At 37.9% G+C, this 13652-nt stretch overlaps 2 protein-coding genes across 3 annotated transcripts in view; one reads left to right on the plus strand and one right to left on the minus strand.

Moving 5' to 3' along the window:
• PAPSS1 (3'-phosphoadenosine 5'-phosphosulfate synthase 1) overlaps positions 1-2832 on the minus strand; it is a 57935-nt gene extending 55103 nt beyond the window's left edge. Inside the window, exons 1-2 of one of the 2 annotated variants that reach the window (XM_017833508.1) lie at positions 2694-2832; positions 328-530 (exon numbers count right to left, since the gene is read on the minus strand). The gene's annotated coding sequence lies outside the window, so the exon portion shown is untranslated. Of the gene's footprint in view, positions 1-327; positions 531-2663 lie in introns of both variants that reach the window. The other variant, XM_017833507.1, reaches the window with a different exon arrangement.
• An 11-nt stretch (positions 2833-2843) lies between these two features.
• The window catches only part of SGMS2 (sphingomyelin synthase 2), a 58236-nt gene continuing 47427 nt past the window's right edge, over positions 2844-13652 (plus strand). The window contains exons 1-2 of the mRNA XM_017833510.1: positions 2844-2955; positions 6106-6165. The gene's annotated coding sequence lies outside the window, so the exon portion shown is untranslated. The remainder of the gene's footprint in view (positions 2956-6105; positions 6166-13652) is intronic.

The raw sequence follows: 13652 nt of genomic DNA on the forward strand, positions 1-13652 counted from the left end.
GGGAATCTTTGGTTTTGCTTTTGCTCTTTGGAAATTCTGACAACATTCTCCAGAATGCTACTCAGTCAGAATATTGCAGAGTTGATGCATCTTTTGGTGCAGATACAGGAAAAAAAATCACGTGTTAATTAGGAAATATATTTGTGAAGGTCAAGATAATATAAACAACTGAAAAAAGTATCACTTTTTAAGAACAGAGCATAGGATAGGAAAGAATGATTCACACCAAACTGATTAGCAATTTTTATGGTAAATCATAGTGACTTCTAGTAACAAAGACAAGGAAAACAGGCATTTCAGCAATTAATTTAAATGAGATACACTTACAGTGAAGCTTCTCCTTTTATTCCTTAGTGTAGATACAACGCCTGGGGATTTGCTGACCATTAGGCAGGCAGCCAAATGAGTCCTGTATAGCTATTGCTTCAGGCATCCCAGTTGTGCTCATAATAGCACAGTACTCCTTAACAAGCTTATTTTTGGAATGACAACGTTTTTAAAAAATCTTTTCCTTCGCCTGAAATGGTGAACTGAAAAGCAGAGGGTTAGTTAATTAAGTGAATGAGGCAAGTATTGTATTATATTACTGACAATTAGCAAATGAAGTATGGAAGAGTAGAGGAAGTAACTAAGTAAACTACGACCCCATTAAACTGACTTTAGTAGTATGAAAGGTTTTAAAACACACAGCTTAGGAAAGAAAAATTAACACATCCAAGTAAATGGAAATTTGAAACAGTGAAGGGTAAAAAATCATTTTATGTGAAGCAGACTATGAGAGAACTACCTAGTTGCCTTTTTCAGATAAAAGCAATTCCTTCTTTTTCTGGTTTACCTTATTAAACCATTTATACATTAGTCTGTCAAAAATTAACGCACAATGGGAGGAAGGCTTCACTGTGAGAGCATATCAGTATTTAGAGGCAGGAAATTAACTGGAATCAAATTAAAATTACGGAGAAAAACACAAGTTCCTTGATGTTGGACTGATTGTACTATATTCACAAATACGAAGATTCAATTTATTGCACTGAAAGGGGAAGTGTGTGTTTGGAGGAAAGTTACCAACAGAATTCTCAAGGATTAGTTTGGAGACTAAAAATAGCAGATAGTATCATAGCTAATTTTGGTACAGCGTATGTGCGTATGACATTTTCTGATGACAAAGTCTGGAGGCAGTGTCAAACTAGAAAGGCTCAGAATATCATACGGGTCACTGAACTTCAGTTACTGAAAGGAGATGAGGTTAATATGTACAAAGTGCAAGGTTGCAGACTTTGGAATTAATAGCAGGAATTTTCTATTACCAGCTGATAGTTCATAGTTTAGAAAAGACAATTAGGTAAAAACCCTATACATCTGTTGCAGCACAACTGTGTACTACCAGGGAGATGAAACTATTAAGATCTCCACACAGTTTTAATACAGATAGACAAGTGTACAACCTATTATGTAAGAATTTTTTGTGACCTTTTCTGAAATAATGTAAAATGGCTGACAATCTTGGTATAGGAGACTGAAAGGATTTACCTTATTCAGTTTATTACCTTATTTCATTTAGCTTATTACCTTCATTTCATTACCTCATTTAGCTTGTGTAACGAAAATCTGAGAAAACATTTATTATTGCTCTCTGGATATACTGGGGATAAAGGAAGGCAAGAGAAACACTGAAAGAAAAAATACTTGAAGTAGAACTCAGTATCAGCATATGATCACCTAAGAAAATTGCCATGAAAATTCATCATGGAGATTAGAAAGTTTTCCAACTGTTCAGGACATAAAGTACTGAACAGCTTCCCAATAGGAGTATGGAGGCAAAAAAATCTAAACCTGCTTTAAGATGAAAGCTTGATAAATTTACAAATGTGGTTATATGACCCATTTAACTGCTGCAGGAAGGAACTAGATCTCCTAGTCCATGAAGTCTTTTCTGATCCTGTGTTCTATTTAGAAAAAAAGCAGATGAGAAGGCTTCAGCAATAACAGAAGCAAAAGACAACAAGGACATTTCAGTCCAAACGTAAAGAAACAAAATTTAAACAAAGTACAGCTGTGATCTGATCACCTGGACAAGGTTAGCTGGCAATAAGGAAAACTTTCTTACTTGAAATTCTGGAAACTGTTATTATTCTGTTTCTTTTACAGCATACCTAGCTGCTCTTCCAGATATAGTTCTGGGATGTTTCCAAAGCTGCTATGGGAGATAGATTTGTGTCCTTTCTAGGCAGTTCTACTTTTGTTTCGGTTACAGTAAATGAGGGCCTGTTTTCACTATACTAATAGTCCAGAGTCAGAAACTCTTTCGGTAAGGCTCCTGTATATCTCCCAAAACCCCACTTTGCTCTCCAGGGATATTCCCTACATAGCAACAGTTTTCAAGTCTTAGCCCAAGAGTGTTTGGCAGCACGGAAGGGAGCTCCTGTAATTTATGTACCCATGACACCTTTCTGCAGCTGCACAAATCTGAAGGTTCGTTTGTCCTAAAGCTATTTTTGCCAAGAAGTGCAGTTAGGCCAATAAAAAGCAATTCTCTTCATAAAACTTGCCTTGAGTATCAAGTAAGGAACAGGGGAAAGTCGAGACCCAAAAGCAGTTCTCGAAACTCCCCCCCTTTTTTTTTTCAATAGCTTTTAGTAAGTAACTCATAGCCAATTTTTCACCTTTGGCCTTGGGCTCTGCATTTTGGTCACCTTGTTTGGCTGGGTGCTTGTCGCTGCTTGGAACCAATTTTCGAAGGCCTAAATCAATTAACCCATGGCCAGTTTTTCACCGTCGGCCTTGGGCTCTGCGTTTTGGTGCCCTCGCCTAAGCTGGGCGCTGTTTGTCGCCAGCTGCCACAGTTGCGCTGCCAGTTGCGCTGGATTCATTCCCTTGCAACAGCCTTTCCCTCACGGCAGTGACTTCCCCTCGGGCGGCCTTTTCTCCCGTCTCCCCAGCACGGGGGATCGCCGGGTAGGCAGAACTCATTTGGATTTGGGTCGGTGCCCCACTCGGGCAGCGGCTCTGAGGGGGCGGCTCTGGCCGAGCTCGGGGTTCAGCGGCCTCGCCTGGCCCTGCTGCCGCCCCCGCCAGGCGGCCCCAGCGCGGCCCCGCGGCGGCTCTTGCGGCAGGGCCGGGAACAGCGGCCGGGCAGAGGGGCCGGGAGCAGCGGCCGGGCAGAGGGGCCGGGGCGCCGCCGGCGGCTGCAGCCTCTGCCCGAGGGGCTGTAGCCTCTGCCCAGCTCGGCCGGGGCGGACTGCGCCCCTGAACTACAGTGAGTGGCGATCCCAGCACCTCGGGAATAACTCACCTCTCCTGTGCTGTCCCCAGGCATGAAATCCTCAGCCCTTCCCTCTTATCACTAGTTAAACCCTGCCAACTCAAACCCAAGCAGCCCCTTCTTTCCTCAAAAGAAACCATCTAGTTTATCCATGACTCCTCTCCCTGTGTTCTTATGCTTTTCCACAAAAATATTTCACTGTCAGGCCGCGGCTTGTAAACTCTTCGGGTGGTCTCCTCAGGCAGCCAAATGTCCACGCTGTGCTTTTATTTTAAGGAGAAATGAGAAAAGCATTTGATTACAAGGGGCTCTCAAACAGGCCTATTTAATTTTGATTTCTTCCCACTTGGATCTATAAATATAGCTGAAGATTACAAAGGGTTGTAAAGTAAATACCAAAAGACAACACTCACAGTTTTCCACATAGCTACACCCTAAACCCATAATATGAGGAAATCTGTCCAAAACTTTGAAGTGCTATTATAGTTTGTTATATGACAAAACACTGGGATTTCTATGTATTTATTTAGCCACCTGCCACTCCCTCAGCAAGTTTTTAAATCCATTTGTTTGCTGTATAGGAAAACAGTATTAAGGGGAGTTGTATTTTCAAGTTACTTGGATTACTAAAACATTAACTGAAAGCAAACTCATGATAACAATGTATCTTTGACTCATACTTGCATGATAAAATCAAAATCTTCTTTTAATCTATTATTTTTTGGGGGAGAGGGAGGAAGCCTTTGATTCACCTATTTTCTCCTTAATTATTTTCCTCCAACTGAATGTTATTCTTATGATTCTAGCAAGAAATTTTTAAAAGTAATTTTGACCTCAGGTCCCATTAAATAAACAGTTAAAACCATAAAAAGACAAATTAGTAGTAGTATTTCTGCTCATTTGGGAGCACATTGAAGACAGCAGTTGATACAGATGATCTAATTAAACCAAATGATGTAATAAAGCAAAACAGAGGATTAGGAAAATTTCCTTTCCCTATTTAAATTCTCCGATCCAGACTACAGCATGTCATGTGTTCCAAACCCAGATTCTAATATTGCAGCCAATGGACTTATATTTGAAGACCAGATTTCTGTTGTTGTTGTGTTAGGAGTTTGTCAGGTTGCCTACTTTGAACTTTAATCTGGTTTTTTTCATAGTGTATCTCATTTGCAGTTCTCTGTGATGTTCCCAACCTAAACAGAGTTGCTCTCTTGGTTAAGATGGACATCCTATGCTGTGATTTCATTTTAGAGTATTATCAGTGTATTTAACTCAGTATGAGTTAGATCTCTACCAGCATAGTTTGATCTACTGAAGTTTATGGAAAAACCTTAATGAATCTGAGTTATCTCAGCAAGGTGCTGGCTGAAGGATCAGGATACTAATTTCTCATACAAGCGGTACACTTTTCCAGTAGGAGAGGACTTGATATTTACCATGTAACACAGCTTTTCCTCTTTGTTACATTTATAAGAAAGCTGTTTGGTTTGTAACGGAAAGCTTGAATAGAATCCACTGAAGTCATGTGTAGTTTGGCTGCTAAGGATTTGAGGAAAGCTAAAAGAAAACATTTGGCTTAAACACTGGATTGCAGTGGTGTGTTCTTGGAACAAGAACAAAAATATTTTGCTATTGAACGAAAATATTTTTAATTACAGAAGAAACCACACTGAGTTTGTGATGCCTGTTTGAAGTCTTGTGTCTATGGAAATGCACTAACAGTAAATTTCAAGTGTTTTCCATCAGAAGGCATTGGATGTAATTCTTAGTGCCAATAATTCTCTGGTATTATATAATGTATTCTTCCTAAAATTAGTAGAAGCTGTGTTGTCACATTTTGAGCAGTTCTGACAATTACTCTACTGTCTATATATGTAAAATTTGTACTCTGAAACTAAAAATTATTAAAATCCTAGTGCAGTGAGCATAGGTGTGTAGCAGCATTGATAGGTATGTCCTCCAGGCATCCCTATATGCCATGGGATTTTTTTGAAAGGATGTATTTATAGGCAAGCTACCCTGAAATTTAGTGTTTCTGCAATGAAAAGTTGCAGCTAGCAAAGAGCACACAAATTGTTTCTTCTGTAATTTTAGAAAAGAAGGTAGTAATACTAAACCATTTAAACTACTAAACCAACTGCAACTACTCAAATAATTTACTGAGATTACTCAGGAGCATAACTGTGGGTACTTGAGAATGTGCCATGGGATTAATCATACCCATAAGGAGCTCTCAGCTCTCAGTTTCCAAATAGGAGAGTAGAATTTTCCAAGAGTATGGCTTTCCCTATACCATGCATGTATTAAGCTCAACACTGAATTAATGGGATGATGGCATGCTACTAATACTGCATATTAGCTCACTGCCTAAAATTGTTGAGGAATATTTGAACTTTGATAACTGTAGCAATGAAGATGAAACAAAGATGACCCTCTTTGAAGCTGAAAGAAAGACTTCAGGAACAATACTGTCCATATGCCTTTCAATGTTCCTTATCAGACACCTGAAGAAGGTATTTTGTGGAATATAATACTCTTCCAAGTACTGATCCTGCCTAAAAACTTCTCAACTTGGTAATAGGTGCAGCCAAAACATTATGGGGTATGTATGTGCAGGCTGAACCACTTTAAAAACAGTCAAAAGAAACGTTTTGTGTTGGTTCTTCGAACCAACTGACAGCAGTCCAGATCATTAGAGTCTCTTCTCAATAACCAAATTTGAGTGGGTGCTACAGACTGTGAGATAAAAATAAGACTAAATTCAAAATGAGAGATTGTTTGTTCACTAGTTTCAGTGTCAGATTATTTTAATTTGAAGCTGTACTCATTGCCTCTTTCAGGACACAGAAAATAAACTACGTTTGACATGTTCTTCAGAAAACCCAGATCTGTCTGATAGGGTAAGATTCATCTCATTTAACTTTAGTTGGGTATATATCATAACTAAGCTAGTTGCCTGCTCTTCTATACAGATAAGAAAGAGTAGAAAAATTATTTATCCAAGCTTCTTTTGAATGGCATGTGTTAATGTCTGTCTTTTTACATTGGGTACAGAAATACAAGAAATACAGAAATGCAGTAAATACCAAAACTTTTGAAAGCCAAACCAGACAAGATTAACTTCATAGTCTGCAACTTGACTGTATCTCTTTCATATGAAGATTAACAATTTTGGAGCACAGCTTTAATCCCTCAAGAGTTAGCTGAATGAATTTGTCTGTGTGTATATGTGTGTGTGTGTGTGTGTGTGTGTGTGTATGTATATAAAATAACAAATATTTCATATATAAATATTTAGGAAGTTTATAGTGAAGAATATGTGGAATCAGGCAATCCAAGGGAAGGTTGCAATAGGACAATTAAGTTAAATGATAAACCATAACTATTTGAATAAGGTTGATCTATTTTTATCTTTAAAAATGTGGTCTATCTAAAGGCAAGTTACATGGGAGTTTATGAGGCAACTGAAAAATAGGGCACTTGGTATTGTAATTATTAATATAAATTTTATTGATCTCCTCCCTCCTTACAGACATCCATCACTAAATTGGAGGGTGAGTAAATACATCTGGGTTTGGTACAGAGTAGTAAACTAAAATCAAGCAGTCTATGCTGAACTCCATTTTCCACCATCCAATCCATTTACCAGTTCAACGGTACAGCTTTAATTACAGTAACATGATTTGTAATATGTCAAAGCTGTAGGGAAGGCTATGCTAGATCTGGAGCAATACATAACAAGAAAGTGAAAAAAAAAAAAGAAAAAGGAACAATGTAGGTTTGACTTGCAGACTCTAAATGCCAGAAGACTGTCCATAGCCCAAATTTAAATTGTGGAATGCCTTGAATGTTTCCTGAGAAGTTAGTGGTGCTGAGGCATTTTGAGAAACACCTTTGGCCACAACAACCCCCTGCAGAACTACAGGCTGGGCACAGAGTGGCTGGAGAGCAGCCAGGCAGGAAGGGACCTGGGAATTTGGATTGACAGGAAGCTGAACATGAGCCAGCAGTGTGCCCAGGTGGCCAAGAAGGCCAATGGCATCCTGGCCTGGATCAGGAACAGTGTGGCCAGCAGGACCAGGGAAGTGATTCTTCCCCTGGACTCAGCCCTGGTGAGGCCACACCTCGAGTGCTGTGTCCAGTTCTGGGCCCCTCAGTTCAGGAAGGATATTGAGGTGCTGGAGCAGATCCAGAGAAGAGCAACAAGGCTGGTGAAGGGACTCGAGCACAAGTCCTATGAGGAGAGGCTGAGGGAGCTGAGACTGTTCAGCCTGGAGAAGAGGAGGCTCAGGGGAGACCTCGTCACTCTCTACAACTCCCTGACAGGAGGTTGTAGCCAGGTGGGGATTGGTCTCTTCTCCCAGGCAGCTATCAGTAAGACAAGAGGGCACGGTCTTAAGCTCTGCCAAGAGAGGTTTAGGTTAGATATTAGGAAGAAATTCTTTACAGAGAGGATAATCAGCCATTGGAATGGGCTGCCCAGGGAAATGGCGGATTCTCTGTCCCTGGAGGTTTTTAAGATGAAACTCCATGTGGCACTTAGTGCCATGGTCTAGCAACCACAGCAGTAGTGGGTCAAGGGTTGGACTTGATGATCTCAGAGGCCCCTTCCAACACGGCTGATTCTATGATTCTATGAAATTCAGCTGGTTTTACATGCTTTAGCATGTAATCCCTTTACCATTGTCACACAGTAATTGTGCTTTATATGTAAGATTCTTTTCTCATTGATATTTTGACCTAATCCTCCAATGTCTTATATGCTATAGAAAGTGAATAGAAAAATTTGCATATTGGTAACTAAGGTTATATACCTTGTAGAGATACAGAGTCATATCTGCAGACTTTTAAAGAGAAACTCAAGCTAGGTTCGAATGCACTAGTTCAGCTACTGGAAACAGTGTAGCCATGGCAGCAAGCAGTTCAGTTTCAGCTGTAAAAGCTGCCTGTAAAGGTAAGTAAATATTTGGACAACTTGCTGGCACTCAGTTCTTGTGCTACAACAGTTACACTACTTCAGCTATTTTATGTGCCACTCAGGATGACCTCAGCCTAAGGAGACAGCATAGTTGTACCCGTTGGCTGCTTGATGCCTTGCCCAACAGGCTTAGAAGCACTCGAAAAAAGAAAAGCAAATTTAAAACTCTACCAGTTCTTTATTAGTATCTGTGTAGCAATCTCTTGGTCCAAAATGTGAGACTGTAACAGACGCTTATTCCTAGTCTTGAGCTGTCACTACCTTTTCCCTCCTCAGCGCTCATCTCCCTTTATAGAGGAAGTGATAACAATTATCAGTGTATCCAAATAGTATTATCAGTTCTTGTATGTATACATTTTCTGTAAACAATATGTTTACATATTCATTTAATCATTCAGATGATCATTTTACAAACTTATTTTTGTTTCTGCGCTGCTGAACTGAGGAGCCCAAGAAGACTAGTGACTTTAGTCAGTACTGTTTCAGAGTAGGCCTGAGTCAGTACTGTTTCAGAGTAGGCCTGATTCCATTCCTCTTAAAAACTGCAAACCTGGATCATTTCACTAAGTTGCTTTATAATGCAGTGCCTATTCAGGGAAATAGCCATGTGGTAAGACACTGTTCAGTGTGTTGAAGAGTGTTGGCCTCAAGGCTCTAGGACTGATCATTTATTATTCACATGGGTTTGTTTACTGCCCTGAAAGAACATAAGCAGGCTAGTACTTCTGGGGCAATGAGATATACCATTAAGGTGCCTTGTGAGGCCTGTTATCTAAACTTACTTTGCACCACTGCTTTTGTATTCAGTGTCTGAGGATGGTTTTTACATGGTGATTGAGGTATTATTAGCAACTGAATGATTGTTAGAAATCACTATAGCTAAGCCAGCTGACTTTATAATTCTGCTGCCCTTAAAGTGGATTTCAGTAAAGGTATGTTTTATACCTTTACTGAATAATTTACAGACCTCTTTTACAAGACACCACAAAGGATCAATAGAGATATAAAACACACCCACTGCTGTATATGCCAGCTACTGCAAAATGCCACGGTGTTCTTTTTGCAGAACAAATTGCAAACACATGCACCAATTCAATACAGATTATTTTCTTTAAATCATACAAGCTACCCATGAATTAAGTAGTTAATAGTGATTTTTAGTTCTTTTATTTTCCTAGAATTAAAAAGTTACATAGAAGAAAAAAAGGAAAAGTTGCTTTTCAGTGCTCTGCTTAGGGAACAATAATTGCTATTAGTTTTTCAGGGTTTATTTCTATCTTAAATCTGTGTATATATGCTAATAGTTAGAAGCTGTGTTTCCATAATGAGGATACCAAGATGTTTTAGACATATTTTGTCATATTTTTGCTTTTATGCACAACAGAAAATTAGACATAAGGACATGTGGTTATTTAGATGGCCTACACTTATTTGGCTCTGTGGTTACAAGTAGGCAGAAAACTGCATAGAAAGGCCTTTGTCTGTGAATATTTGAGTTCTACAAAGTACACAGATTAGTCTTTATACTGATAATACAATTAATATTGATATGAATGATGATAGCTAGCTCTGTCTAGAATTATTTGTAGACTTTCAAGAAGTTACTTACATTTCATTTGAGCTATGATAAAACGTATTAAGTATTAATACTGCCGCAGTTTGCTAAACTACCTCCTACTATGGTAGTTAAATATGATGCCTATAAACTTGTTGAATATTGTTTCTTGAATATCAGGGACAAAAAATTTCCTACATTTTCTAATTGCCATGGTACATGAAAGAAATAGAGGGAAATGTTTTAATCATTATCAGGCAAATGAACACTTCTTGCACAACTGATGTCTTTTAGTTGTCTTGAAGTTGGATTCTGCTGTGTCTGGTCTGTTGTGATATTTTAATCTTTTCGTAACTGATTTCCTTTCCGTGCTTGTCCTTATCTATAAATTATTACCTCATTTTGTTCTACCGTACTATGCTTTCTGTTTCTATATATGTACACAGATTTGCAGCTCAAGAACCCCTCTTTTTAGGCACTGTGGCACAACGTGCTTCTAATAACGTAGCTAAGTTCCATATACTTCAAATGCAGTGTTAGTGGTAGCTCAGCTTCAGGCATGGGCTATAGCATCCTAAACCATAATGGACAGACCTTTGTGGCAGTGATTCTGTCAGCACAAAAGCACTTGACCACTGCTTAAGAGGATCAGGTGGACAGAAGATGTCAATGTGTCATTTGCTGTACACTGGCCAAAAGCAATGAGTGGAAGGAGGGGTTTCACACTCTAGGACGAATTGGCATTGATTCAGCAAGTCATACTTTTGCATTAAAGACTGAAGAATTTGATAATTTAAGGAAAAAAGAAAAACACAGTTTGGTTTTTTTTCTCATAGCAAAAGAATAATTAAATTGTAGCCTTTAGGTGGGAATGGCACTTAGTACCAGGGGAGGAGGGGTTTGGGGGAGAAGGTAGCAAGAACTTCTTTAATTGACTTTGCCATTCAAGGAAACTGTAATGCCAAATTTAGTTAATGGCATGAAATACAAGCAGAGTAAAAGCATTTTTACCCTTACCTTGTATCTAGTTTTTAGAGATAAGAATATCTTTAGCAATTAACAAAACTTGCGAAAACTTGACAAAGCACAGCAAACTTCCTTATTGGTCATATTATAAGATAATAATTACTGTTAAAACTGAATAATTAAAAAAGTTAAATCGCCTTTCCCTACCTATACTGTTTTCTGCACTTGTGTTATGCAAAATACATAAAGTGCACACAGTTAGCTGTGCTTTCAGTTTCTTTTTTTTCCCATTCACTAACATTTTCTCCTCCTTCAGAAAAAACTTAAGATCCAAACAAATATTTTCTGTTTTAATAAGAAAGCATATCAGTTTTTAAATGTCAGAATTGTCTATCAGAGCTCTTTTCTCAGCTTTAACTACTGGACAATATTTTTGTATCACCTAACACAAATAAATTTATGATGAAAAGTGATTAATGTTTTGATCAGATGGTGACTAGGGATTTGACATGGGGTAGTGAGGTTGGAGGGGTTACTTCTTACTCAGCAAACACACATTCCTGGCTTGCTGCAATGTTTAGTAAGATGTGTTTGCATAAAATACTATGGAAGGTGGTGTGAAATAATTTTTCCTTCATACTGCAGTAGTATGGTCATGATTACAAATGGGGATTTTTAGAAGTACAAGAGGGAAATGCCAAATACATAGAAGAAGAAAAATGTCCTGATGAAGAGGTTAAGCACTGGAATTTCCTGACAAAAACCCTGTGAACTCTACATCCTTGGAGATACTCAAAATTTGACCGGACAGTACTAGCCCTGCTTTGATAACAGGTTGGATTGCATGACCTCCCGAGATGCCTTCTAAACTAACTCTCCTACAATTTAAAGACAACTGTCTGTGCCCTAAATTAACTTATGTTTCAATCATAGGGAAAGATGAAAAAACTGTAGGCCAGGCAATTTATAAGAGAAAATGAATACTCAGTACAAATTTATGTTTTTGTTTCCACATGTACTATTTTAGAACATGGTTTCCAGACTGACTTGTTTGAAACATATTCTTTAATGTGTCTATAGGCTGAGCTGCTCTGTATTAATTCTAAAAAAAGCTTGACCCAGAGTTAATTTTAGAGGTGCTAGCAAATGCTGATGTTATAAAGCATCTTTTCCTGTTTATGGTAAGAACAGATCTTCTCTTTTCTCATACTTATTACCTTGCCAAAACCAGAGGTCGTTAGCAAGGTGAATGTCTGTTTTTTCAGTGCTGCTGTCAATATAATTTTAGGAAATACACACAACTGCTGTACAATACAAGTTTTCAGATGGAAAGAAACAGTATTTTAGTCCACGTTTTTCCCATTAATGTCATTGAGGTTTGTATTTGGCATAAGAAATGTCATGATTTTTTTAATTATTATTTATTTATTTAGAAGCTGTACAGGATATATTGGTGAAACATGGAGGTCCCTGCAGTTTCCCTTATACAGCTAATTTCTATAAACTAAGAAGGGGTTTTTAAAAGCTGTAATGATTGCAACTAATACAAGTGCACATCCATTAGGACTTAGGATATCTTAGCTGAGCTGACATTAGCAGTACTTAAAAAATACAAGCAATATACTTGTATAGAAAAAAACCAGCCAACCTCTTTAGTATGTATTCATGCAAAAGCCTGGGAAGTCAATAAATATATAATACAGACAAACTTAACTTTTCCCCCATATTTGGTAATAAAGTGCAGACATACAGTCAGTTTTCCAGGTTTTCACTTTTAGGTGAGAATCTCAAAAGTATTTTAAAAATGGACAGATGAATGGGAAGAAAAATTAGGGCCCCAAAATACGTATATAAACTTATTTGAGAGATTCAGAATAGAGTTCCAACCCATCAAAATCTTTGACAGAGAAGGCTGGTCACAGGTCCCGTGTAACTGGGCTATCAAAAAACAGTGAAAATACGTAAAAAATATAATTACAAGCAACTTGCCCAACATTGCAATGCAGAGATGGAAATAGAATTCCAGTCTTTTATTTTAAAATCCCAAGATAAACAGTAGATTTACAGTGTTCCCTATTCCCTATCTTCTATACAGTTTTGGATTTTATGTTTTTTGGCAGGCTAACAAAGTTTAGCATAACACTGTGGGCTTATGTGGCCTTCTTTCCCTCTGTAATATTCTTGGAACAATATCATAATAAAGTGATGTTAAAAGGATTATTCCAGCACTTTCTGATTCTGAAGTTTCTTCCCATACTCCATGTACCAGAGGCCTGATCTGTCTCACATCTGTGCAACCGTGCACACAGCCACTCCACCTATACCCACATGTTTGCATTCTGGGTTTATTGGAAATTTCCAAGATTTGTTTATTCTAGACACACTAGATTTCCCACTGATAAAAAATAGTGCGATGTTTGCTTATAGTACATAGGTCAGTGAGCTGAAGTCAGAAAACCTCATCCCGTTTCTGATGTGCAGCTGAACCTTGGAGAAGCCACCACTGTACAATCCTATTTTTATCTAATAACTGGGAAAAACCATAATACTTTCCTTTCTACAAAGTCTGGATGCATATAGATAAAAAATACTGAATATTTTATTACTAATAAGAAATTATTATAAAAATCAACTGAATATCCATTGCATACTAATATTTGAAGAAGGATTGAAAACATTAAAATTATGTAAAACTTAGGTTAACATTTAAAGAAGACACTGTTACAATATGTAAAAAATAACCATATCTTTATTTTCTTATTGACTTAAGTCTGTAAGTTACTCAACAAAATCTTAACTTTTTGTTATCTTGAGAGTCTTATAAAGGAAAGAAGGCACACCATACAAACCTTGAATGAAAGCAAGAATGTACAGAAAGTACCTCAGCC

This window comes from Lepidothrix coronata, unplaced genomic scaffold (assembly GCF_001604755.1).
Source record: "Lepidothrix coronata isolate B3197 unplaced genomic scaffold, Lepidothrix_coronata-1.0 Scaffold215, whole genome shotgun sequence".
Lineage (NCBI taxonomy): Eukaryota > Metazoa > Chordata > Aves > Passeriformes > Pipridae > Lepidothrix > Lepidothrix coronata.